Source organism: Perognathus longimembris, chromosome 15 (genome assembly GCF_023159225.1).
Source record: "Perognathus longimembris pacificus isolate PPM17 chromosome 15, ASM2315922v1, whole genome shotgun sequence".
Lineage (NCBI taxonomy): Eukaryota > Metazoa > Chordata > Mammalia > Rodentia > Heteromyidae > Perognathus > Perognathus longimembris.
The window spans coordinates 7,792,132-7,818,345 of record NC_063175.1 but is presented as its reverse complement, the minus strand read 5'-3'; the positions used below and the strand labels follow the sequence as shown (position 1 = coordinate 7,818,345).

Genomic DNA, 26,214 nt, shown 5'->3' with positions numbered 1-26,214 from the left:
AGAGAAGTATAGTGATACTGTTGAAACAAATGAAGAAGAGAAAGCAGGTAGTGGAAGAACAAGATGGTCACCAGAAGCAACTTTGCTGGATGTGAACTCCTTGTCTGACGATCTGTCTGTCTTTCCAGACATTACAAGGAATGCTTCCAGATCCACGAGAACAGCACATGCTGCAGGTGAGCAGCAACCAGTAAGGGACAAGTCAGCACACATTATACAGACAGCATCTTCATGCTTTCTCTATTCAACTCTTCTGGTACTCTCTGTTTCCAGCCTAACCAGGCATGGTTCCATTCTTCACTTGGTGATGAACACTCTACACAAACACAAGCAAGCCAGGTACACAGAGCTCATGTCTGTAATCCTGGCTACTTAGGAAGCTGAGATATGGGCACTATGGTTTGAAGCCAGTCAGAGTAGACAAATTTGAGAAACTTTTCTCTCTAGTTAGCCAGAAGAAAAAATAAAAAGCCAGAAGTGGAGGTATCACTCAAGTGCATGAGAGCTAGGCTAGCCTTGTGCAGAAACAATACAAAACAACAAAGGCAGCAAGAGCACAAGGTCCTGGATTCAATCCTTAGTAAGTACCAGCATGCGTGTGTGTGTGCATGTATACACACACATACACACATACACACACACAAACACACACCAAAGGTATTTTACCTGGTGTTACTAAGGGACAAAGCACTGAGCTCAACACTGGGTGACTAATGAAACCATTCTCATTACTTTATATCCAGAATGATCCTTACTTCATACCAAAAGCAGTCTGAAAAGTATGCCAAACACACATAGGATCTCAATACAAACCTGCTGGAGTGATTGTCATAGCTGACTAATTTTCTTAAAGACTTATGCCTTTCAAAATAAGACATTTTTGGTTTGCAATTATAACTCAGTTCCATGGCGGAATTTTATTGCCATAGATGGACAAGTTCACAGTCTAACCGAAGTTTATCTTGTCCAGTAGATAAAGGTTAGAAGCACGAGTGCTCACACTTAGGAAATCATGGCAAAGGTCAGATGACTGTTTCTTCCCTCAGACCAAAAACATTCTTTCTACTTGGCTCCACAGGGGCTTCTGGGGGGCTATAATCCCTGACATGAACTTGCGGCAATTGGGGAAGTCAAGGAGAATGGGTTTGGCAGCCAAGTGCTTTGGTTCTATTTTCCTATCATACAGTTAGAGAACATTACCTTGTTCACCAAGCAGAACAAGACAGCTGAACCTCATCTTTCACTGTGTCTGAACATTTGCCATTAGGGCTGCTAACACATTGCTCTGTAAGGCGTGTGTGCGTGTGTGCGTGCGTGCGTGTGTGTGTGTGTGTGTGTGTGTGTGTGTGATGTGAGGGAAAACGCTGATGTTTCTGAGAACAAGATCAGCAGAGCCAAGGACGGCATGTGGCCTGATTAATCCTATGAACTCAGCATTAACTTATTGCTGGGGTATGATGCAATTATACATTTATGAATGTACAATACTGACTGCCAATAAAGAAAGAAGCTTCCTCCTAAGCAACTTCTTCAATTGTGCTGTGAGCAGAAACCAAAGTTAAAGTAGTGGCTCATACAAATCCTACAGTCAGGAAAAACCACCTATTACTTTTTTCAATTTTCCCATGCTTTCATTATAAACAGTAATCTAACAATTGAAGACCATACTAAAATTTATATGGAATAATCATGATGAGTGACGCTTCATAGAGGTTTAGCTTAGTGACACAGCTTCTGGATGATGTACTGAGTAGTAGCAATACCAGTAACTAAAACAAAACATTATGTAGTAGAACCTTAAGTAATTCACCTCATTTTCTACAGTGCTGGCCTCAAGCTCAAAAAAGAGACTGTGGTCCTAAGTTACTCAATGCTTAGTTGGTCACTCAAATACTCAGTGATTATTTCTGAGTAAATACAAATGCATAAGCTATTCTGCTTTGCTAAAACAACTCAGAAGCAAACATTGTTAACTCAGAGTGCTCAGAAGGAGAATTTAGTTGGCTTTCTAAATAATGCTCCCAATCGACCATTTAGAAGCAATTAAAGGCAGAATAACCCATGGCACTCTAGGGTGCTGTCTCTGTGCCCTTGGGCCAAGTGCCCAGGGTATGATATGTGATTTACCAGAGATACTGTTATCCTATCATATGCTTCATGTGCTTTGGAATTTCTAGGTGTCCTACACTTCTCCAAGATGGCAGCATTGCTCAGGGCTGTGGCTTCTAATTCCATCTCAGGACAGGGACGGTGAGGCCCACATCATGGCAGTAGGATTGTACATAAACGTTTCACATGATCTTTTTTCTTTTTTCTTTTGGTGCTAGTCCTGAGGCTTGAACTTGAGGCTTGGGCACTGTCCCTGAGCTTTCCCGCTCACAGCTAGTGCTCTACTGCTACAGTTCTACTTCCAGCCTTTTGGTGATTAAATGGAGACCATGGAGTCTTACAGACTTTCCTGCATGGGATGGCTTTGAACCACTATCCCTCAGATCTCAGTCTCTTAAGTAGCTAGGAGAGCAAGCATGAGCCACCTAAGCCCAGCTTATAACAGTCATTTAATACACAGTTGCCAATGTGAAAATGAATCTGAAAGCCAGTGACAATGAGGCTGCTCCTGCTACTCTCTGTGTTGGGCCCTAACCCTGGAGAGCAGGCAAATCCTTCACACAAACAGCACACTGAGTTTTGCGGAACCAGCATTTGTGACAATGCTGAGGGAATCTTCTACCTGCAGCCATCTTGCTGTACTGTCAACTAGTCATTCTGCTTCTTTTCTTCCCTTTTAACTGTAGGAGCACTAAGGGACAGACTCTACTTGGCTATAACAGAAGGTATCTGATCACTTTGTCTACAGCTGTAGTAAAAACCTTTCATCATCTTTGCCTTGACACAGCTTGAAGTGGTTGACATGACAGGGCCCCACCCCGGAGTGCCCTGAGAGTTGCTGACTCAGCTTCTTAGCTGCCACCTACACCCAACCCCCACACAGCTCCTACTCCAGTGCACTGTGAATCCACACATGCAGGTGCTCACCCAGGGAAGTTGTTGAAGACTTTTCTCAGAAAGTGCTATCAGTACAGGAATGCTTGTCCATTTCAAGTCAAACATGTTTAATCTAGAAAATCTGAAATGCTCTTAAATCCAATTTTTTTTTGAGTATTGGCAATATGCTACCAGTGAAAAATTTCACATTTGCCTCACATGACATCTGAAGTTCAACCACAGGTACACTAAAAATACTGTACAAAATTACTGTTGAGCTACGTATATCAGCTTCGTACCTAAGGTATACATAAAATGTAAATAAATTTTGTTTAGAGGGCTGGGGATATAGCCTAGTGGCAAGAGTGCCTGCCTCGGATACACGAGGCCCTAGGTTCGATTCCCCAGCACCACATATACAGAAAACGGCCAGAAGCGGCGCTGTGGCTCAAGTGGCAGAGTGCTAGCCTTGAGCGGGAAGAAGCCAGGGACAGTGCTCAGGCCCTGAGTCCAAGGCCCAGGACTGGCCAAAAAAAAAAAAAAAAATTTTGTTTAGAAGTCAGTCCTTTCTTTAGGGTAATTCATGACCTGACATATGCTGTAATATTCCAAAATCTGTAAAAGTCTGAATTTCAAGACACTTCTGGTCCTCAGCATTTCAGGAAAGAGATACTCAGCCAGAAGAAAATGTGTACTTGAGCCAGAGATCAGAATTTGCTCATGGAACTTGGGTGAAAGGACTATGTAACAGGCTTTCTTGGAACATAAGGACAAATGAAATTGTACGAGCTGAGAATTTGGACTCATGTTGGTCAAAGCATAGATCATAACAGAGCCACAGCTCTTGGAAGTTCTCTAGGCAGAAATATGCTCCAATGGTAGAGCCCTATCCCTGGGGCTCTTAGGTGTGCAGAGGCCAATTTCTTAAGAAATGTTGATGCAGGAGCCCTCTCTGCTCAATCCTTGCAATACTACTATTACTACTACTACTAAGGCTCTTGCAGGTAGGATCTGATAAAACAGAGAAAATGAACCAAGTTTGGAGCTGAGGAACACTACATCACTCTAAGTATAAGGCATTTCCAAACAGGAGACTACAAAACACATGCAGTATTTCAAAGGAAGAAAAATAAAAAAGCAACACAAAAATGTCATTGAAAAGTGACTTTCTACATTTCCCTTGGACAGACAGGATATGTTGGATAAATACAGCTGTGGCTGTGCTATTTCCTGTCCACATGATTTCCAGGGTGCCTCCACCACAAATCACTTTGATCCTGAAATCACAAAAATAGGGTTGTGAATAAATATCCACAGCTACCACAGATGCGCAGAAACTTCCGACTCAAACAAGGAGTCAGTTTGTTTCCAGGTTGGAGTCCAGCCCGTTGCCTAAGTTCTTCACATATGGAGTCTAAGCACAGTGTTACTCTAATGAATCATTTTTTATGCAGAGAACTTTCCAGAAACAGAATCTTGCTATTTAATTAATGTTCATATATTCCTCATGATATCTCTTTGTTTTGAAAACCCATCTTAAAACTCTGCTGGCTGAAACAAGCAATGTTCTCAGCCCTATTATCATGATTGTTACATGGCCCTTATGAGTAACAACAAGCTTTTCAGAGGGAAACAGGAAGTTCTATGGGACAGCTGGTCATTTTGTGGCATGCTTATGAAAGGGGGAGATGGTGGGTAAGTGCAGACACACTAGGAAGAAGGCGCAACCCAGAAGTGTCAGTACCAAATCAATAAGGGGGAAATGACACAGGGACAAATAATTGGAAACATAAGATGGTTTCACATGCCCTTTCTTGAGCTTGAACTCAGGATTTGCATGCGGTCCCTTAGATGTTTCACTGAAGCTTGGAGTTCTATCACTCAATCCACACCTCCACTTCACTAAGAGAAACTACTCAACATTATAACACCCAGTTATACTGGACTGGTGTGACTGGTGCTTCTCTTAATGTGTCATTGATGACATATCAAAATTCAAGACCTTGTGTGTCTGGAAAGACACACACACACAGCGCTGTAGGGAGACAGTCCAAAGTAAGAGCGTGGCCCCAGGCCTTGGGTGCTGACCCTGCTGGGGCTATGCCTGCCATGGAGACTGGGCCGGCTTCTCCCTCTATATCCGTTGTGTGTGGCCAGCTGGTGGTCCACCTGTCCCTGAAAACTCTAGGCCCCTCAGCACCATTCTGCATTTCCATTAATCAGGATGTTGCCAGCTGCTCACTGGATGAAGTCTGGGGCCTTTTTGCTCCCCACATGTTGGACCCTACCAGCAGAGAGAGCTCCCTGAGACTGCACAGGAGGACCCCGTGGGGAGGACATCTGGCTCCAGGCTACTGGGCATCTTATGCACACTGAGGCTGACCACAACTCACAGGGGGATAGAAACTCCTTAGCTGTCATTTAATCGTGTTTTTAACTGCCCTTGGAGGTACAGATATTTTGCTGACTTGGTTCTTATCTGGAAAGTATAAAGCTTAGAAAAATTATATATAATGCAAAAGGAACTCATAAGCATCTAAAAGAGACAATATGGATGTCTTGCTGTACTTCTTGATAGCTTCCTTCTGACATCTTCTCCCTCCCTCCCTTCTTTCAGGTCATTGCTGGAACTTGAACTGAAGGCCTTGCACTCTTGCTTAACTTTTTCACTTAAGTTTGCATTCTACTACTTGAATCACACCTCTCATTTCCAGCTTTTGTCCTGAAAGATTTTAGAACCCGTCAGACTTTGGATTTTTAAATTAGTGATCCAACTAGTGATGTCTAAGCAAATATTCTCAATATACGCCCTCCAAAATCTACTTTTGGTCCCAAGAGATTCAGATAAACATTCAACCTGTGCCATTCTCACACACAAAAAAAGACTCTATAGTATCATTTAATATAGAGTCAATATTCATTATAATCAATTGATCACTTGGATGATTTTGTTTTGTGTGTGTGTGTGTGTGTGAGAGAGAGAGTGTATGTGTGAATGAGAGAGAGAGAGAGAGAGTGTGTGTGTGTGTGTGTGTGTGTGTGTGTGTGTGTGCTGGTTCTAGGGCTTAAACTCAGGACCTGGGCACTGTCCCTGAGCGCTTTTGCTCAAAGCTAGTGCTCTATAACTTGAGGCACAGTTTTACTTCTAGCTTTTGCTGATTAATTGGAGATAAGAGTCTCACAACTTTCCTGCCTGGGTTGACTTTGAACTGTGATTCTCAGATCTCAGCATCTAGAATAGCTAGAATTACAAGTGTGAGCCACCAACACTTGGCTGCATTTGATTATATCTCCTAAGCCTCCTTTTCCTAGAATAGTCCACTTGCTTCACATTTTAACGATGATTTTATGAAGCATCTAGGCCAGCTCTTTGTAGAGTATCTCATATTCTAGATATTCCTGGTTGTTTCTAGATGAAACATTCATGTTTCAAGCACTACCCAGGCAATTCTGAAACTTTCAACAACATTGCATTGGGAGGCCCAAGGTGTTTGGCTAAACTACCAGTAGTTGGCTAACATTGACAAGTTAGGTACTCACCATCAGATCTTTGCATTATGATCACAATAAGATAATTAAGTTATTGTAGGTGACACCTTGAGTAGAAGTAACAACATATCTCATTTAGTTGTTTTAGCAAAATGTAATGATTCTTCTTAGTAACTACTCCACTGGGTTCTGGGAAATGGGGATTTTTTTACTTTTGAAACTATAACCAGCACAATCACATTCATTGCAGCATTCTTTACCATAGCCAAGATATGCAATCAGCCCAGACGCCCCTCAATGGACAAATGGATCAAGAAAATGTGGTATATATACACAATGGAATTCTACTCATCCATCAAAAGAATGATACTGTAACATTTGTAAGGAAATGGAAAGACTTGGAAAAATCTATACTACGTGAAATAAGCCAGCCTCGGAGAAATATAGAATGCATGATTTTCCTCATTTGTGATAGCTGCAATGTGCTTAGAAATCTACAAGTAAACACACCAGATGGTAAAGACCAAATAAAACAAAAAAACCCATGGGGACATGATAAATTATACAAGTCTCTAGGCATTCACACACAGTGAGATCAAAGGAGCATATTCTTGGGAGTAGAAATGCAGTCTTTATCTGACCCCTCTGTACCTCACCTGTATAATAACAATAAAAAAAGAAAAAGAAAAGAACCCTACATTTTAATTAACACAAATCACTCTATAGAGTGAACATAAACTATTTGAAGAATTGGAAAATTTCTGTTTATAGGAAATGATGACTTCTCATCCTCTCATTTGTTTTCTGGAAATTATTCATTTTTCCTGAGACAGGGTCTTGCTATATAACTCAGGATGATCTCAAACCTGCAACAGTCTGTTTCAGCCTCCCAACTGCTGAGATTACAGGCATGTATCACCTTGACCTTCATTTCTTTCTAGACGGATACTGTAGATTCATGAACTTAAAAAAATGTAATAATGTAAAATGTAAAAATGTAAAAAATGTAATAATCAGTTACCATTGTTATTTGTGAATGATCACATTATCCTAGGTTTGGCCAGTGGGACCCTTCACAGTGGGCTGGGGCTTTATGATTTCCTGATCATTTCAATGAATAGAGCTTACGAAACGTTACACACATATTTAAATATACTTATATCATTTTCTTACTGATATTTCCAGTTTAAATTTAGCATTATAAATATTTTCCTTATCTATTAATGAAAGATTTGAATATTTTCTCTCTTACAGTGATCACTTGGACTTCTAATTACTGTGGATTATAAATTACTTTGTTTTATCCTACTATACATAAAATAATTTTAGAATAATTTTAGAATTTTAGAATATATTTAGTACTAACAGAAAATATACCAAGCAACACTTAAGACTTCCACTTAGTTCTTTTGTGGCTCTGAATATATGTCACTAAGAATATATGGTCAAAGAGCTGTGTCCAGAAGCTTTTAGGATTTTACTCTCTGGATAAATAAGAAATTAACTGATACTATAAAGGTGATGTACAGAGGGGACACTGTTACATAAGTCAGATAAAGAATACATTTTTTTCTGGACAATGTCACCCCTTCCCTTGTACTCTTAGTTTTTCCCTCCCATCCTCACCCACAAGTTGTATAGTTCATTCTCAACATAATGTCTAGTGAGTCCCAATGCTGCATTTGTTCACCCTTTGTCTCTCCATTTCTGTGCTCCTCTTGCCCTCCTAAAGACAAATAAAAGATGAAACAAGAAAAAAAAAGAAAGAAAGAAAAAACAGAAACAAAGAAAAACTCGTTTCCATTTCCTGGAAACAAGATAAATATTATTTTGTATGATGAGAAGTAAATAGGCATTGCACCTCTGTGTTCCTCTCCTAGAAGTGTCCTCCTTTGTTTGGGTAATTTTTAAATCTATCTTTAAAGTGGATATGGACATTGCATGACTAGATGAAGTAGGTGGCATATCTATGACTTCAGATAATTTTTCTGGGTGACAGTATTAGAAATTTATTGTATGGTTAGATTCTTCTGTATCCATCTACATCAAACTTCTGGGCAAGCATTTTTTTTTTTTTTTGGCCAGTCCTGGGCCTTGGCCTCAGGGCCTGAGCACTGTCCCTGGCTTCTTCCCGCTCAAGGCTAGCACTCTGCCACTTGAGCCACAGCGCCGCTTCTGGCCGTTTTCTGTATACGTGGTGCTGGGGAATCGAACCTAGGGCCTCGTGTATCCGAGGCAGGCACTCTCGCCACTAGGCTATATCCCCAGCCCCAAGCATTTTTTATATTAAGTTAATTTCATGTTTGTGTATGTAAAAGATTTACATGTTTCAAAAGCCAAAGATGCTATGTACTAAACAGTATAGTCTGATGAAGCTCTTGCTCAACTCTTGTCCACTTTCCCTCCACCCTACTTCTCCCAATTTCAAGTGTTTTGGGTTCATTCTTCATAGGTTCTCATTGTGGAAGTAGTGTGTATTATGTGTGTTTATAAACAAACATGCGTATATTTACTTAACTCCCTCTTACACAAAGCTCCTCACTCTACATATGGTTATTTGCATTTTATATTTCAGTGGCTTTTTCAAAATGGTGGCTTTCAATTCCCATTGTTCCATCCACACTAATTAGCTGGCATCCTTCTGGAAATAATGTTCTACCTATCCACTTTCTGGAAATTATACTGTTTCTACTGAGATAGCATGTATCTTTGCTGTACTCTATTTTTTTTTTAATATAAACCATGACATTATTATTGGCTCTGCTACGGTCTAGATACCGTTTTCCTTGCCAAGACTTATTTTGAAATTTGGTTGCTGATGTATAGAGATGGAAGTTGAGGAATTCATGTCTTTCTTTGGAGACTGGATGCGTTTTCTTGGGAATGAAGGGTTATAAAGCATGCCCATGTTGCCTCCTCACTTCTTCATGCGTGCAAACTTGCCTTTCTGCTCTTCCATCATGCAATGCTGTACTCTATTTTGAATCCCTCAGTTATGACAGCCTTCTAAGAACTTTCCAATTAACCTCTAGGCACACTTACCAAGTACCAAATGACAGTGACCTGCAGAACACCCTACTGAGAGGGAGGGCCCAGGAGAGCTCAGGGCGGAGGTCTCGAAACAGGCTTCTGAGCATCCTCTCAGCAGACTCGACAACCTTCCAGGCCTTCTCCCACTCACCCAACTCCACGTTGCTCGACCTTCCCTTCTCCAGCACACAGAGAAATTGCCATAGGCTCATCCAGTTTTCTAACTATGTCCTTAGGCCATTTCCAGCTTATAATTTATTAATTAATCTTTTCTTTGCATGCCTATAACTTAACATTTAATATATCCCAGGCATAGATAGCTTTTGAGAGGAAACTTGGTCTATTCATATTGTCATACTGTCACACCCACACTCAAAATCTGTCATGATAATTTCTTATATTTTCTCACATATATTCTCTGAAGTACAATTATATTAAAATAAGACAATTATCTTGCATATAACTTTTAAAATCTATGTATCTGAAATCCAGATTAGATTACCTATTTCATATGAAATGGCTTTACTGTTTTCAGTAGTGTAAAGCATGAACTATTCAAGTAAAATTTATTTAGTCTTAAAATTTATTGAGTCTTAAGCACATAGTAGTGCCTCTTTTTCTAAAAGGCAAAGAAGACTAGAATGGAAAGTGAAGGTGTGTGGCTCAAGTGGTAGACCACCAGCCATGAGGCCATGAATTGAAACTCCACTACCAGAACACACACACACACACACACACACACACACACAAACACACAATTAACCACTAGATGAATCATATTAACAGCTTTAACCATGTTGTCTATTCAGAAAATTGGGATAAACTGAGGAAAACTAGCATTTGTGACAATATGCATGAACCTGGAGGTTACTGTGCTAAGGGAAGTAAGCCAGGCTCAAAACAGCAAACACTGCATGATCTCACATGTATGTGGAATCAAAAAAGGGAGATCATAGATTCAGAAAGTTCAAAGTCTACCAGGAACTTGGGGGAAGGTGGTAGTGTTAGTCAATGAGTACAAAATTTCAGTTACTATAAACATGTTCAAGAAATCCATTATGTAACATGGTAAGTAGCATTAATATACTACACATTTAAAAATTAAAAGGAGTGGATTTTACATGTTCTAGCTACACACAGACAAGAGTAAGTATGAAAGGTACAGTAAGGGTTCTGTTATTTATCTGGATCTAGGAATTATGCAATGTATACATATTTCAAGTTGTACACTAAAAATAGTTCTTCAAAGTTTTAAAGTACTCTACCAATAAAAAATAAACCTAGTATTGTTTTTTTCTTCTTTTCTTCCCCTTTATTATCAAAGTGAAGTACAGTTTCATATGTAAAGCAGTGAATACATTTCTTATCCATCTTGTTACCTCCTTCCTCATTTTTCCCCTGCCTCCCTCCTCCCCTTTTCCCTCTCCCCTCATGAGTTGTACAGTTGGTTTATACCAAATGGTTTTGTAACTATTGCTTTTGGAATCGTTTGTCTTTTTATCCTTTGTCTTTCTATTTTGATATTCCCTTTCCCTTCCCTAGTTCTAATATACGTATATACAGTATCCAGGGTACTCAGATGAGATAGAGTGACAGCAGGGGTACAACCACAGGAAGGGAATACAAGAGAAACAAAAAAAAAGTACTGGGTTGTTTTTTTTTGAGAGTCAGTATGGAATATGCATTTAAAATAGGGCTCTATTAATTTTATTTAAATAATTAAAAGTTAAAAGTTCAATTAAACAATTGAAAACACAACAATTATATATGCCAGTAAACTAAACTTAGTATGAGTATCTGTTGCATCTTTTTTACCCCATGTGGCATCTTAAAAGATGACTCTTTAATACCTCCATGAGATGGCCACCATAGCGTTAGGCTAGGTGTTCACTTTCCCTGGCTGCGCCAGGCCACCTGAGGAAGATGCCTTGGGCAACTGTCTCATTCATCCAGAGGCTTTTAACTGGAAGTAGGGTACCTTTTATTTATGTGATAAGCTTTTAAGGTACTTATGCTTATATGCCTTCCATAGAGATTCTGGGTAGGTCTTGGGTGGAGTTTGAATCACTATATTAAAAAAAAAATCATAGGGTCTTCTGAGGCTCATCTTCTCATTTTAAGAAAATCATATTATACCTATTAAGCTAGTTATAGCAAAGCTAAGAGAAATTTTGTTATAGTGGCCATCAACTTAAGGGTCTTTTCTGTTCAGTCATCTTACTTGGTGATTGTCATTCCATGGCTGAACATAAACAACACGTGAACACAAACCATCATGGTGAGAGGCTAGGATTGAAGATGGATATGTCCTGCATACTGTGGTAATGTGATGTCTGTTATACAGAACACCTGCGGCACCTGCTTCATTACAGGAACAGAATTGCTCACTTAAATCTTTCCTGCAGAGATGGCTTCAAAATTATGGGTTGGTGCAATGTTCTAGAATGCAGGAAACTGTTGGCTGCTACCACAACGAAGAACAAACAATTCCAGCTGTGCTCAGCCTTTATATAATGTGGAGGTGGGTGGATCCTTCTCTCTGGCTACATAACAATCAAATTTTACATGCAACCAACATAACCATAGCTAGCTTTAATGGTGTTGTGCTGAAGTACTTCTGGATTACACTTACATTTTTCTTTTCAAAATAGGACATTAATGTTTTTCCTTTTTACTTCTTCATAAATATCTGCACAATAATTACTGTGTGAAAACTTATTTATTTTTGATTTAGGAACCTCTGATTTCTGATGAACCTATGGTTTCTCATACATTTTCCACTGGTTATGGAATAAAATATGTTTTTACCCCATGGGACAAAAGAGGTCATATACATTAAAGAAAAAAGTGAGGTGGCCTGTGAAATCACTAGCTGGAAAAACAAAACAAAATCCTAAAGGCTCTAGGTATTGGTTACTCACACTTGTAATCCAAGCTAGTCTGGTGGCTGAGGTCAGAGAGTAATGGCTCAAACCAGCCTGGGCAGAAAATTCCGTGAGACTCTCATCTCAAAAAAGAAATGATGGAAGTGGAGCACTACCCTTGAGCAAAAAAGCTCAAGGACAGTGACCAGTCCCTGAGTTCAAGGGCCAGAACCAACACACCCATACATATAAAACATCCAAATGAAAATGCAGTAGAGCCTGATATTTTGTATCATGATATATTGTACAGGCTGCTAGAAGAGTGTGCTATCACGGTGGAACCAAAGTCTCTGTGCTACAACAATACAGTGCTAGGGCTTCTTGGCATTGAGAACAATGACCATATCACTATTGTTTTTCTTGTTTGTCTTGCCTCAAGTGTCTATTACCCAAGTCCAAGTCCTATAATTTCACCAGCAAAAAGCAGGACTGAAAGTGTGATAGAGTATCAGTCAAACAAGTCTAACAAATAGCTAAGTGTCACCCTCTCATAGTAGCCATGCTTTAGCCAAACACGGGAAGGCAACTGATCGGATCATGTTTGAAGCAGACATACCAAGCTGTACTCAATTAGGCTTCCCATCTCTGTATCATTTCTGTTGTCCATCCATAAATGCTCCCTATGCACTTAAGAGCAGCACTCTCTGAACCCACTGATTCTGAGGGATACCTACGTCACATGTCAATTTTTGCTCAATTAAACTCTACTACAGTTCATTTGTCTAAAGTTATTATTTTGGCAGAAGGTTCTCAGAAATGAGTTCCATGAATTAAAGAGACCAAGAAAACAGTGAAAAATTCCTAGAGAAAGTGTTTATTTTATTGCTTAGAATGGTGAGAAATTATAGAGGATCAAAGAAATGCTTCTCACACTTAAAAAACAGTTAATACAAAAAATAGACATTTTAGCTGGTTCTAAAAATTATCAGTATTTGAATGATTAATAAGAAAATATATCCTCTCAGGAAGACTGGAGAATGCAAGGTTGGTAGAAAAAAATAAGAATAATTAAGAAATATAGGCATGTAAAAAAAAAAGAGAGAGAACAGGAGCTGGTTGTGGTGGTACATGCTTGTAATATTTAACACTTGGGAGGCTGAGGTAGGAGAATTGTGCTTTAAGATAAGCCTGGGCTATATAGCAATTTTGTGCCTAGCTTGGGCTACTTAGGGAGACACAGTCAGATAGATAGATAGATAGATAGATAGATAGATAGATAGATAGGTAGATAGATAGGTAGATAGATAGATAGATAGATAGATAGATAGATAGATAGATAGATAGATAGATAAAAAATAAAAAAACAGAACAGGGCAAAAATAGGAAGGATACTATGGTTTGGATCCTGAATAACCTCCACCCCTAAGGGAGTATTGAACCTTTAGACCTAGTGGGAAATCAGTTCACTGAGGTGCATCCTTGAAGGGGGATACCAAAATCCTGGCTCTTTTCTCCCTCCACCCCTCCCATTGCTTCCTAGCCACCGTGAAGTGACCAGATCTTATCTGCCTATGGCTCTAATTCTGATGTACTATATTGCTGAAGGCCAAAGGTAACAAGGTCAAGTGACCATGAACGGAATGAAGCCTCTGAAACCACCTAAGTCAACCTTTTACCTTATTAAGTTGATTGTCCTTGGTGATCAAAAAAAAATGAACACAACTGGTAAAAGGAAAAAAAGATGGAAAGGAAGCAAGTGTATTTCTATTCAACCTAATTCACAAAGAATAACTAAAACTGTCAACCCCAGCTTTCAAGTCACAGTGAAGCTATTATTAGTCAAGTCTGCAAGTGTTTAGTGAACTGATCAAGAATGGCAGCCTTTGTTTATTGCTGACTTCTCTTCAAGAAGGTGATCACCCTTGATGGTTTTATCCCTGACTGGCTGTTGGGGCATTGCTAATCAGAGCAAAAGCCTTCATGAGTCACCACTTGCTACTCTGCAGCTAATCTTCACATGACCCTTCTCTTGCCCTTCCTTTAACAGTCATTTGGACGTTCAAAGTACATCACAAATTGCCATCCTGTTGGAGATGAAGTGCACTTTGGTTCCCTTTATTAACAAAGATAGCTCTTTGAGGTTAAGCTAATAATTGATAACGTTGTTCTATAGAGGGGGAGCACTGAGTCTTAGTAAATTCTGAATCAAGACAATCCTGTTGCCAGTGTTTTCATTGCCTGAATCATTATAGGAATCAGAAGAGTGCAAAGACTTCAAGAGTCCCAGGATCCCAACCCTGCCTCTCGGCACATCACTGAAATTACCCAAGATAAAGGCTTATTTCACCTATTTTTAGAGATTGCAACAGACAAAGATTACACAGGCTTCCTTGTTTACTTGTTTCCCAAAAGAAGTTCTAGATTATTTCAAATTGTGTTCTCTCCTCTTTATTATACTGCCATACAATCAGCAATTCATTAGTTGCTTAAAATATGGGATAAATTTCCCCTCAGCTAACTCCTAACAATATAAGCTCATGAATTTTTTAATTTCCTAGTTTGACCCTGGACAGACAAAATCTTTAAAATTTAATACTTGGTGGATACTATTTCACTTAATTAATATGCAAGGCCTTTCCCATTTCAAATGTGTTTTCTCTTACAGTCCTGAGGACACAGGCTGATACCTTAGTCTTTAGGGTCTAAAGACTGAGAAAAAAGCATCAAAGCAGAGCAGCAAGAGGCAGACAGGTCACAAATAAGGCTGCCAGCCATGGTCAGGGAGAAAACACAATTCTGTCTGCAAGATGATTCTAATATAAAAACATAGGGTAATTCAAAGTAGGAATCCTTGCAATTCAAATTCTAAACAACATGAAACCAACAAAATTATCTTCAAGATCCCCATTGCAATCAGTGTGCTAAGCTAGGCCATGTTGCTGACAGCCATTTCCCAAACAAGTGCTGAATATTACCAGTTACAGTTCACTGGCCATAAAACACTTGCCCTAAGGCATTCATAGGTGAGACCTTAAAATAAAAAAATACATACTGTCTAATTAAAGCCCTAGTTGTAAATAATAGAGGCCAGAGTGGGTATTTATAGACTGCCAGTGTGAGTATAATGTAGCATCAGCATATTAAAAATAATCTTCTCTTCTGGCCAGCAATGGTGGCTCTTGGCTTATAATCCTAACTACTCAGGATGCTGGGATCTGAGGATAGTTGTTTGAAACTAGTCTCAGGCAGGAAAGTCTATGAGACTCTTATCTCCAAGTAATCACCAAAAAACTGGGAGGGGGCTGGGGATATAGCCTAGTGGCAAGAGTGCCTGCCTCGGATACCCGAGGCCCTAGGTTCGATTCCCCAGCACCACATATACAGAAAATGGCCAGAAGCGGCGCTATGGCTCAAGTGGCAGAGTGCTAGCCTTGAGCGGGAAGAAGCCAGGGACAGTGCTTAGGTCCTGAGTCCAAGGCCCAGGACTGGCCAAAAAAAAAAAAAAAAAAAAAAAAAAAAAAACTGGGAGGGGTACTGTGGCTCAAAGTGGTAAGAGTGATAGCCTTGAGCAAGAAAGCTCAAGGACAGCACTCAGGCCTGGAGTTCAAGCCTCAGTACCAACAGCAACAACAAATAAAAGAAGCTAAGAGAGAGAGAGAGAGCACAGGGACCTGAGTTCAAGCCTCAGTACTGGCAAACTAACAAAACAAACAAAAAACCTGGTACCTTCTGCAAATAAAGCAAAAGTAAAGAGAAAATAATTATACACTATAATTTCAGAATTTGAGAACCCACTCCCCCTTTCAGCTAAAAGTACACACTGTTCATGTCAAATTCCCTTCAGTTGTAGAAGAATATTAATACTTGTTGCAGAAATCTTTATTACCACATCAGTTCCGTACTTCTGACTCCTGCAGGTCACTGAAAAGACCAATAATCATATTATAAATTAATTTTTCTTGACTATAGTATAACTACCATAATTAGAAGCAAATCCCTTTGCTTTATTTGCATGGGCTGAATTTTCCTTAATTACTCTGCAGTCTAATTATGGAGCTCAATCTAGAGAACTCACAAAAGCCAGTGAGGCAGAAAGCAGAAGACAAGAGGATTCTACATGGGGATTTATGGCCCTGACTCCAGGAAACCAGTTGGAACTGACTCTATTTGTGAGGGCATTAGCATGTAAACAGTGTCAGGGAGAAGACACATGGTTTTGGCCACACTAATGGAAAGTAAGATGGAGTTTACTAATTCAGATAAGAGTGTACAGATTGCCTTTTCTCCCAAGCACAGGACTGTCAGAGAAACAAATGCTTGGCCCATGTTGCAATTAATTTGATTCTTGTTCTTTTAAGGCTGTACTTGTAGATTTAATTAAAGCTTTCACACAGTGGGCACATTTGGGAAGGATATGATTTTAATGGCTTCTTTTGAATGAAAGCAGCAATGGAAGTTATGATTCAAACAGTAACAGGCAATCATAAGACAAAGATGTTTTTAATAAGAAAGTATGTTCATTCTTACTCAGGTAGCAAGTCATTTTTTATTTTAATAAGAGCTGGAAAACTGCAGTCTCTCCATACATCTCTCTTTTGCTTACTAAGTTACAATTTCTGAGCTAAATGCTCCTCTGCTCTCAGTCACATTGTGATCCCATTATCTGGTTGACAATTTCTTCCATCATATTTACAGTAATATCTTAGAAATTCTTAGGTTATAAAACTCAGAGTCCATCTGTCTTTGCTTTGGTCTTTATGTTTATTTCTAAAACCATACTTAAGTTTTATTTGCTTTGCAAATGGACTAATATCCTTTGTCTGAAAGTAGTATTTTTATGATCCATTTATTTCATGAGGAGCCTGGGGGCTCTGTGATGTTAAGGGGAGTATGGTAGCCAAATGAAGACAGGAGAGGTGGAAGAATGCAGTCATAATATTCAATGTCTATTTGTGAAAATGCAACTAGGAAGATCTAGCAGAGAGATGGAGAGAATGAAGAAAGGGGTGATGTTGATCAAGAAGCACTGTACTCATAAACTGACATGTTGAATTGAAATTCCTTTGTACAACTGCTTGAAGATAAGAGAAAGTAACTATTATAATAAGTATTGATAATTATTTTAGCAATATATGTATGTGTATGTATATATATACATGAAGAGAGAGAGAAAGAGAGAGAGAGAGAGACTTGTTTATACTTTTCATCTCAGGTAATCTCAATAGGACTGCCTCTCCATCTAAGGCTACCCTGACTTGTCTGTGAATGCATGTTTTTTTTCCCCCTGACCTGGCAGAACAGTATCCATAAATCAGAGTATTGAATCATTTCCTCCAAATCATCTTTCTGATCACAGCTCATGATTCTTACCAGACAACTATACCCTCTAGGTCCTTGGATTGGTTTGATAATTATCCCTTAGTGCCCTGAAGAACAGGAGCTTGAAATATTTAAGAATTCATCAGCATTTCTCTCTACCACTCACAATCCCTGGCCTGTACATAGTCCTTTATTAAGAAGAATGAAGCCTTCTTACAAAGGTGGAGACAGAAGGATAGTGGTTTGAGGCTAGTGCAAACAAAGGTAACATAATATGCTTTTAGGGGCTTAAGTGAAAAATGAACAAAAAAGATTTAGGGTGTAGGAACAGTAGTAGAACACTGGCTTAGTCCCAAGTGTTTTCCCCCAGTATAAGCAAATACATCCCAAAAGAAACCTTAAATATATCACAAACTAAAAAATAAAAATCATGTGTATATACATATGAATTTAAATATACATATAGCAAACTCTTTTTGAGTTTTTTTTTTTTTTTTTGGCCAGTCCTGGGGCTTAGGACTCAGGGCCTGAGCAATGTCCCTGGCTTCTTTTTGCTCAAGGCTAGCACTCTGCCACTTGAGCCACAGCGCCACTTCTGGCCGTTTTCTGTATATGTGGTGCTGGGGAATTGAACCCAGGGCCTCATGTATAGGAGACAAGCACTCTTACCACTAGGCCATACCCCTAGCCCGCAAACTCTTTTTGATCCAGTACTTTGGGGCTTGAACTCAGGGCCCTGTACTGTCACTGGTGCTCTACCATATGTGCCATATCTCTATTTCCAGCTTTTTTTTCTGGTTAATTAGAGGTAAGAGTCATAGAGATTTGTGTATCTGGGCTGACTTGTTTTAAGTCATAATCCTTAGATCTCAGACTTCTGAATAGCTAGGATTACAGACATGAGCCGCTGGGGCCTAACTCCAAGGTTTATTAAGCATCATCACTCTTTTGCACCATCAATGTCACATAACTGAGTTCATCTACTACCAAGACCAAACTAAAAGGTTCAGCCTTAGTTCAGAAGAATCAAGAGCACTGAATTAGGTTCCCTTGGTTTTCTTTCCACTTTGGATAAGCTCTTCTCAGGATAATTCAAAGTATTTCTGTTCTTGTATTGAAACCAATAGTCTATGGCTCATCCTCTTTTCTCACTGGATCCTGTCAGACAGTGATATGTGCAGCTAGTTTTCCTTTCTTGGGTAGCACAGGGACCACCATTCCATGGGAGAACAAGAATTTGTATTTAGACACCCCTGCCCCGCACCCTGATCTATTGTTCCTGGGGTGTGCTCAAGAAAAATCATGGTCATAAGTTCCCTGGTGGTTCTGAGACAGAAGGGTCTGGGGCTGCACACAGGGGCTCACACTTCTGCATAATCTGTTCGGTGTCTCAGAACAGCTCTGTTTTGTGCAGAAATGAATTTCCTGGTGCACTAAACACATAGGTAGTCAGAGGCTATGTAGAGCAGCAATACCAGAAAACAAAGCTTGGATGATCTATACCTCAAACATGTCCCAGGAGGTGGGTTAATCTTTAAGGCCCAAACTGCCCCAACCTTGAAGCTTACACAGGAATACTCAGGTTGTCATCTTCCATCTATCATATAAATCTTAGTGACGAGAGGGCAAATATCTGAAAAGAATCAATTCTTTGTTTATGTATTCATGTTTCTCTTTTTAGGCAATGGATTCATGTGCACAGAGTTGTGGTGACAGTAAGACCTTATTACTCCCAAGGAAGTAGCTGAGGGCAAGATCAGAGGCATGGGAGAAAGCAATTAATAGGCTCCATGCTAAGCTTGTCGCCATCATGTGTAATATAACACAATAAGACACAAGTCTCCCTATGAATTTAAGGCTTACCCATCTGACAAGCTGGGGCGCATGCCACGGAAGTTAACAAATCAAATAGCTGACCACAAGTTCTCATAGAAAGAACCCAAGTGCTTGCTTATCTAACTAACTCTTTTGTTGTAAAGTCTGAAGTTGGAAATACTAGAAATCACACATCAGCAGTGCTATGGAGTCTTAAATGTTATCTGGCAATCTTTAAATTAATTGAACAAGAGAGTCTAAGAGTGTTCCAGGGCTTCTCAAAGGTCACCTGCCAAAAGCCTGCCTTAATGACCATGCTGTAGCCCTCCCCAGACCCTTGCGTGCACACAGTCCAAGGCCTTTCTCTCCACATAAGATAAGAGAAGCTTTCTGGCTTGTCCTAATAGTTTTCCTTCATTAGGATTCTCTTCAAGGCTCTGTAACACATAAGTACAGAGCAGTCATCATGGAACTCAGCAACTTCACAAGAAGGCCCATCTCTTTTCTTTTATAGGATATGCTACTAAAGATTTCCGAGGACCAGGTGGGATTACAAAATCAAGGTCCCCAACTACTACTAAATGAAAGGTTGTTTACTTCTGTCTAGAAGTACCTAGAGACAAGTGGTGATACCAGTTACCTAGACAGTCTTCCCAGGGACTCAAATCCACATGCACTGAATTGCTCACTTCACCACTATAAGCTTTGTTCTTTGCTCTAGGTGCAGGGTCACTTGCCCCCCAACAATGAACTCTGCCAGGCCCTTCCCACTGCACCTGACACGTGGCCCTCTGTAGGTGTTCGCAATCCTTAGTGAGAATTGGGATAGGCAAAACCAAAGATGTTCCTTAAAAGAAGACAAATAAAGGTACAACTTAAAAATGACAACTCTTAGGCCAAACAGATTAGGATAACAAAAGTGTTTTAAGTTTGAATAACTGCTTATAGAGAACAGGGAGCATCTTTCTAAGGATTTTCTTTTTACATTTAAACCCAGACATACACTGCTTTTTTGAGAAGTGATTCTTGTTCTTATTATGCTTTAAAAACATTAGAAATAAATAAAAAGGGGACTAAGCCTAAGCATTGAGGAAGAAGTCTCTTTATCAATGCTCTTAGCATGAAATATATGAGTTCCATTCTGAAGAGACATAGAGACCTTCTAGATAAATCCTGATGTCATCCTTCCTATTGGTTCTGATGAATAGCTTACAACAGAAGCACATCTGATAGTTAGACAACAACAAAGACACAGAGATCCTGTAGCCCCTTCTAGCCTCATCCTGATCTAGAGGACTATTCCAGGTACTCAAAGCTTCCTTGTTTAAGTCTAAGCTCTCATTTCACATAAGCACAGGACATAGAAGCAAACACATTTACATCAGACCTGCCATACTCTCACTTGCCTCTGATTCCCTTTCACTAAGACTCCATCATTTTCTCCCCCTCACAGAGGCCCAAGCTGTTTACAAGGCCACATTTTCTCATTTCTCATAGTCCCACATCCATGGCAAACCAGTGGCATCTGGTTCAATATTTCATTAAATCCTCCTGAAAACTAACAGTTCAATCTATTAGAAAACTATAGTCCTCGAGCAACATAAATTACCTAGCTGGCTTGCTGTGGCACACTACACAGGCCATTTGCTGTGGAGACATTTATAGCTGTAGACTTGCTGCACATACTGGATGCATGAAGTATAACCTTTAAAAGCCTCCCTCAGACAGTAAATACCAAAACTGAAAAAATAAGTCCCTTAGCAAGAAAAGGTTATTTGGGTCCAGAATGAATGATTTCTGTGTTTTGACTTAATTATCCATGAACTGAATCTAGAGTTCTTCCATGGGAAGACTTTTGTGCTCAGCCCCTCCTGTGGCCCTTGGCAAATGGTGGAAGAACACTCACAAGGAAGCCCCATCCAAGGCTGGGCTCAACAGAAAATTTAGAACTAATTTATCTTTGCTCTAGGGCATGTGTAATTTGGGTGGCAGAAATAAGGAAGGGGAACTATTTCACTTTGGACCCATTTGGGCCATCACTGGTCAGTCTACTGGAGTTTCAAATGCAGTTGTCACAATCTAGGTTTGGAAGCTAGGGCCTCTGATGGCAATCAGGAGGGGGGAGGGGCTGGACCACAGGCTCTTCTCCTCAGACACAATCACAGTACAGGTGCTTGACACAGCTAAAATATCTTGAGAGTTCAAAGAACTACTCCTGGGCAATCTCTCTGAAGTTTGCTCTTTTTGAGTTTTTTTTCTCTTTCCTTAGTGTATGAGTCAAAACTTTTATTTGTAATAATAATCAGAAAGCCAGACAAACACAATACAACACAGCAGGAGTGCGTACTCTGCACGCACACATGCGTGCACACACACACAGAGTTTCTTGGTGCCAGGGCTTGAAATCAGGGTCTGGGTGCCCTCCCTTAGCTTTTTCGCTCAAGGCTGGTGCTACACTTGAGCCAGAACTCTGCTTCCAGCTTTTGGATGGTTAGTTAAGAGTCTCATGGCCTCTCTTACTTTTCAAACCATGATCGTCAAATCTCAGCCCCCTAGGATAGGATTACAGGTGTGAGCCACTAATGCCTGGACCTTTGTGCAATATTTTAAGGACCCCCAAAGAGATTAACTATAGGCCTAATACTGACTGTACTAGAGGCATGAAACGTTCTACAGAGAGAATAGTAGCATGAAGCCTTAATAAACACAAAGGCTTGGCTCATTTACAAATTTGCTATTTAATATCTGAGGAGGCAAAGACTGTAACTGATGAGAATGTGGTGGCTGGCAGAGCAATCCATCACATTGGGCCAAACAGTGGGGCCCAGCACTTTCCTTTAGGCAGCTGGGCCTGTCACAGCTAAAAATGGTTGGATTACTTGAGCTCACCTTGCTGCACTGGAAAAACATGATGCTGTGGAATTAATTGTGTGGACCATGTGCTGTCACTGTCATGCCATGAAATTAGCTTAGCTGACATCACTCAGTTTAGCAGTCATCAAAAAAGTCACATGGAAGTGATTTATGCAGAAACTGTAAATTTGGAGCCACAGCTGTGGTTCCCCAGTCCCTCAATTCAGCACTTAGCTTTTCTGAGCTTTTGGGTTTTTTTTCCCCTCCATAAAAAGAGAGGTTAGGAAGAGATGAACTCCAAGACTTCTCAGCTCTTGAAATTCTATGTGCTATTTAGTGTGAACAATCTTGTGCATCAAACATGTTTCAAAAGAGAAGGATGATAAATGAATACTTGCATACTAAAATGTTTCCAAATCACACTTTTGTTTCAGGAATAAGAATTTATAGGAAAAAAAGGGGGCCTAACATTTAAAAAAAATTAGGGAATTAGTATCCATTCAAGCTATATGAATAAATATGCTTGGCCGGAAAAAACAAGTCACATTAGAATCAACCCATGTGATGACCACTGAAGTACACACACACACACACACACACACACACACACACACACACACACACACACACACACACACACACACCACCATGGTAATTTTCTGCCTTGGGTGAATTTCTTTCCAATTCAATGAATTACATAGAATCTTATGATAGGATAAGAGTCTGTTCTTGTTAATAATGTTGTTCTAAATAACTGCTACTAGAAAGCTTGCATAGATGCTACTGTATGAAAAGTTCAGAGAACAAATCTCTCTGCCAAGAGGAAATTGCTTTAAGTAGGTCCATTACTTTTGTTTCTTCTTTACTCTCCCCTTTAAAAAAATATGTGTTTCATTAACTTGATAAGTGATTGTTCCTTTTCTCATTTCAACATGTTTTTGAAGATGTAAAGTTCTAGACAGCCATTGCTAATGTGTACGTGTGATACTGCAACAGGACTCTCCTGCAGGAGAAATGAACATAAAAAGGAGAGAAAATGTTTCTCACTGTGACACACCAATAACATTTATACTTTTCACTCTTTATTTTCTTCCCATCTTCTCACAATAATTCTTTATCTCAGGAAACTATTGCTTAGAGGTATGATATGATATTTATAGAGAAACTTAATTCCAAAGTCAAACAGAAGGGCAATATATTGTATTTAAGTTCCTCCACTGAGTCTGGGAAGAGCTCACATCCATGGCATTTTAGTGAATTCAGAGAATGGAGAGCAATATTCCTCCTCATAACCATCTCTGCTACAAGAGTTGAGTGCACAGTGGTGAGGTCCAGGGAAAGAAATTCCATTGTTGTGGTCCTTGTCACTGCAGGGATTGCAGTGGTTAAACACTGCGCCATTACTAACAAGCTGGTGTGGTGGTGCACGCCTCAAATCCCAGTATTCTGGAGGCTGAGGGTGAGTTTAGGATCAGTCCGAACCATACAGTGAATTCCAGGCCAGACCTTGTCTCAAAAAGAATATCCAAAAACAGAAGAAAAGGCTCCTTATTTCAGAGCTCATAAATAAGCTTTGTTCCATAGAATTCAGCACTGCTTCCTGCTATGTAAATAACTTATGATTATTTATTGCTTTCTCTGGCTCTTTTCTCTCCTGCAATAGCACAAATAAATTGATAATTCTACTAATACAACAAACTTTAGAAAATGGTTATTTTAAGAAAACTTATTATAAAACTGACTTATTTTTTCTCACTAATGAAGAAATAGTCTGTAAATTACCAAATCTGGCAAATTTGCTGCTGAGAGGGTAAAATATTAAATACTGTAAGGCACTAAATGTAGTCTATACATTTGTTTTTGCTAGTTTAATTTTACCTATTTATGATGATATTTCAACTTTTTTTTTCTTGCCAGTCCTGGGTCTTGGATTCAGGACTTGAGCACCGTCCCTGGCTTCTTTTTGTTCAAGGCTAGCACTCTGCCACTTGAACCACAGCACTGTAACTTCCAGCTTTTTCTGTTTATGTGGTGCTGAGGAATCTAACCCAGGGCTTTATGCATTCTAGCCAAGCACTCTACTGCTAAGCCACATTCCCAGCCCCTTTCAACAACAAAGACCTTACCAAGTGTGGTAGTACCAACCTATAATCCCATCTACTTGGAAGGCAAAGGCAAGAGGATCCCAAGTTTAAGGCCAACCCAAGCAAAGTTAGCCAGATCCTATATCTAAAACAAAATAAAAGCAAAAGGGCTGGGGTCATATGGGCAACTGATAAAATGCTTATCTACCAAGCACAAGGCCATAGAGTTCAATCTCGTCCTAGGAACATCAAGACTTTCACTTAGTCTTAACTATAAAGCAATGGGAAAAGGTGGAATGCTGGGTGAATGGCTGAAGTGGTAGAGTGCCTGCTTAACAAGTACAAGGTTCCAAGTTCAAGTCACAGCACAACCACATGAACAAAAACTGGTTTGGGGCTGAGAGATTTAATGTAAAAATCAAATGATCTGGCATAATAGCAGGGTTATTTTATCAAAAATAAAAAATGTACTCTTGGGGCTGGGGATATGGCCTAGTGGCAAGAGTGCCTGCCTCATATACATGAGGCCCTGGGTTCGATTTCCCAGCACCACATATACAGAAAATGGCCAGAAGTGGCGCTGTGGCTCAAGTGGCAAAGTGCTAGCCTTAAGCAAAAAGAAGCCAGGGACAGTGCTCAGGCCCTGAGACCAAGCCCCAGGACTGGCCAAAAAAAAAAAAAAAGTACTCTCACTAAATTTATTTTAAAATATTTAATAGCTATCAGGATATACTTGTGAAACTAATATGAACACTATAAAATACTGTTGTAATATATAACAAAAGTATACTGATTCTACACATTTCAAACTGAAACTGAATTATATGTATATATATACACAATACACACACACACACACACACACACACACACACACACACAGGGTTATTTAGAGTAGAAAAGCAGAGACCATTTCTTGTTTGCCCAAAGCTAATGGTAGGATAAAGTACAACTAAAAGTAAGCAAGCTAAGAAAAGATACTGGCACAAAAATCAGTGTAGAACCCTAAACAGCAAAGTCTGAGTCACTGTAAAGACTTACAACATGCACATCAGGGCGAGGTAACATCACCTCATTCATTATCAGATGCCACACCATAAACAGTGCGGCTCCATGTTCACCTTGTCGACTGTTCCCACACCAGAGCCACATGCCACTTCTGCCTCTCCGTAGTCAAGGCTCAAGGCCCATATGCACAGCCAGTGCCTGGCTAGCCAACATTTAAAACTCACACTGTGTCACATACTTTCATGCTGGACAGGAGAATTCTCACCCACGCAGGTACTAGTCTCCTCCGTCTTGGTTTGTGGAGACACAGTGGTGACAGCAGCAGTGCCAGTCACCTGCATCCAGACTGTCAGCCTCACTGTCTGGTCTGGAGGCTCACAGGAGAGCACAGAGGAGGAGGAAGAACACAGTGGGACTTCCCAGTCCAGTTCTCTCCTGGGTCACCAAGGTAAGTGGAGCTGATAAGAGCAAAGCTGGGGACACACAGTACAAGCAGGCTTAGCCTTGAACCTATGCCAATCCAGAACAAGGGAAGAAGAAGCAAGAGGCTGCCAGGATTTCCAGGGCCCCAGGAATAGATGCACTAGGAAGGAGAGGTAGTTTGAGTCAGTTTGGGTGTTGCCAAATAAATCCCATAGATTCCTCATCAATCATCTCCTATGTGTATTACATTTCAACTAAACCTCCACAGAGGCTCTGAGTAGCAGCTCTGAATATAGGGTGTGTGGCTTCACTTCCTGGTTGGGTCTTTTACTGACCATGTGGCA

The 26,214-nt window shown here is 40.0% G+C and overlaps 1 protein-coding gene and 1 long non-coding RNA gene across 9 annotated transcripts in view; one reads left to right on the top strand and one right to left on the bottom strand.

Annotated features, from left to right (window-relative positions):
* Positions 1–26,214, bottom strand: part of Ptprm (protein tyrosine phosphatase receptor type M) — a 767,348-nt gene that overhangs the window by 204,323 nt on the left and 536,811 nt on the right. The window lies entirely within an intron of this gene.
* On the top strand, positions 12,725–25,707 carry LOC125363866. The gene is made up of 3 exons (XR_007213370.1): positions 12,725–12,736; positions 13,338–13,340; positions 25,323–25,707. It is a non-coding gene; the product is annotated as an uncharacterized LOC125363866 (long non-coding RNA).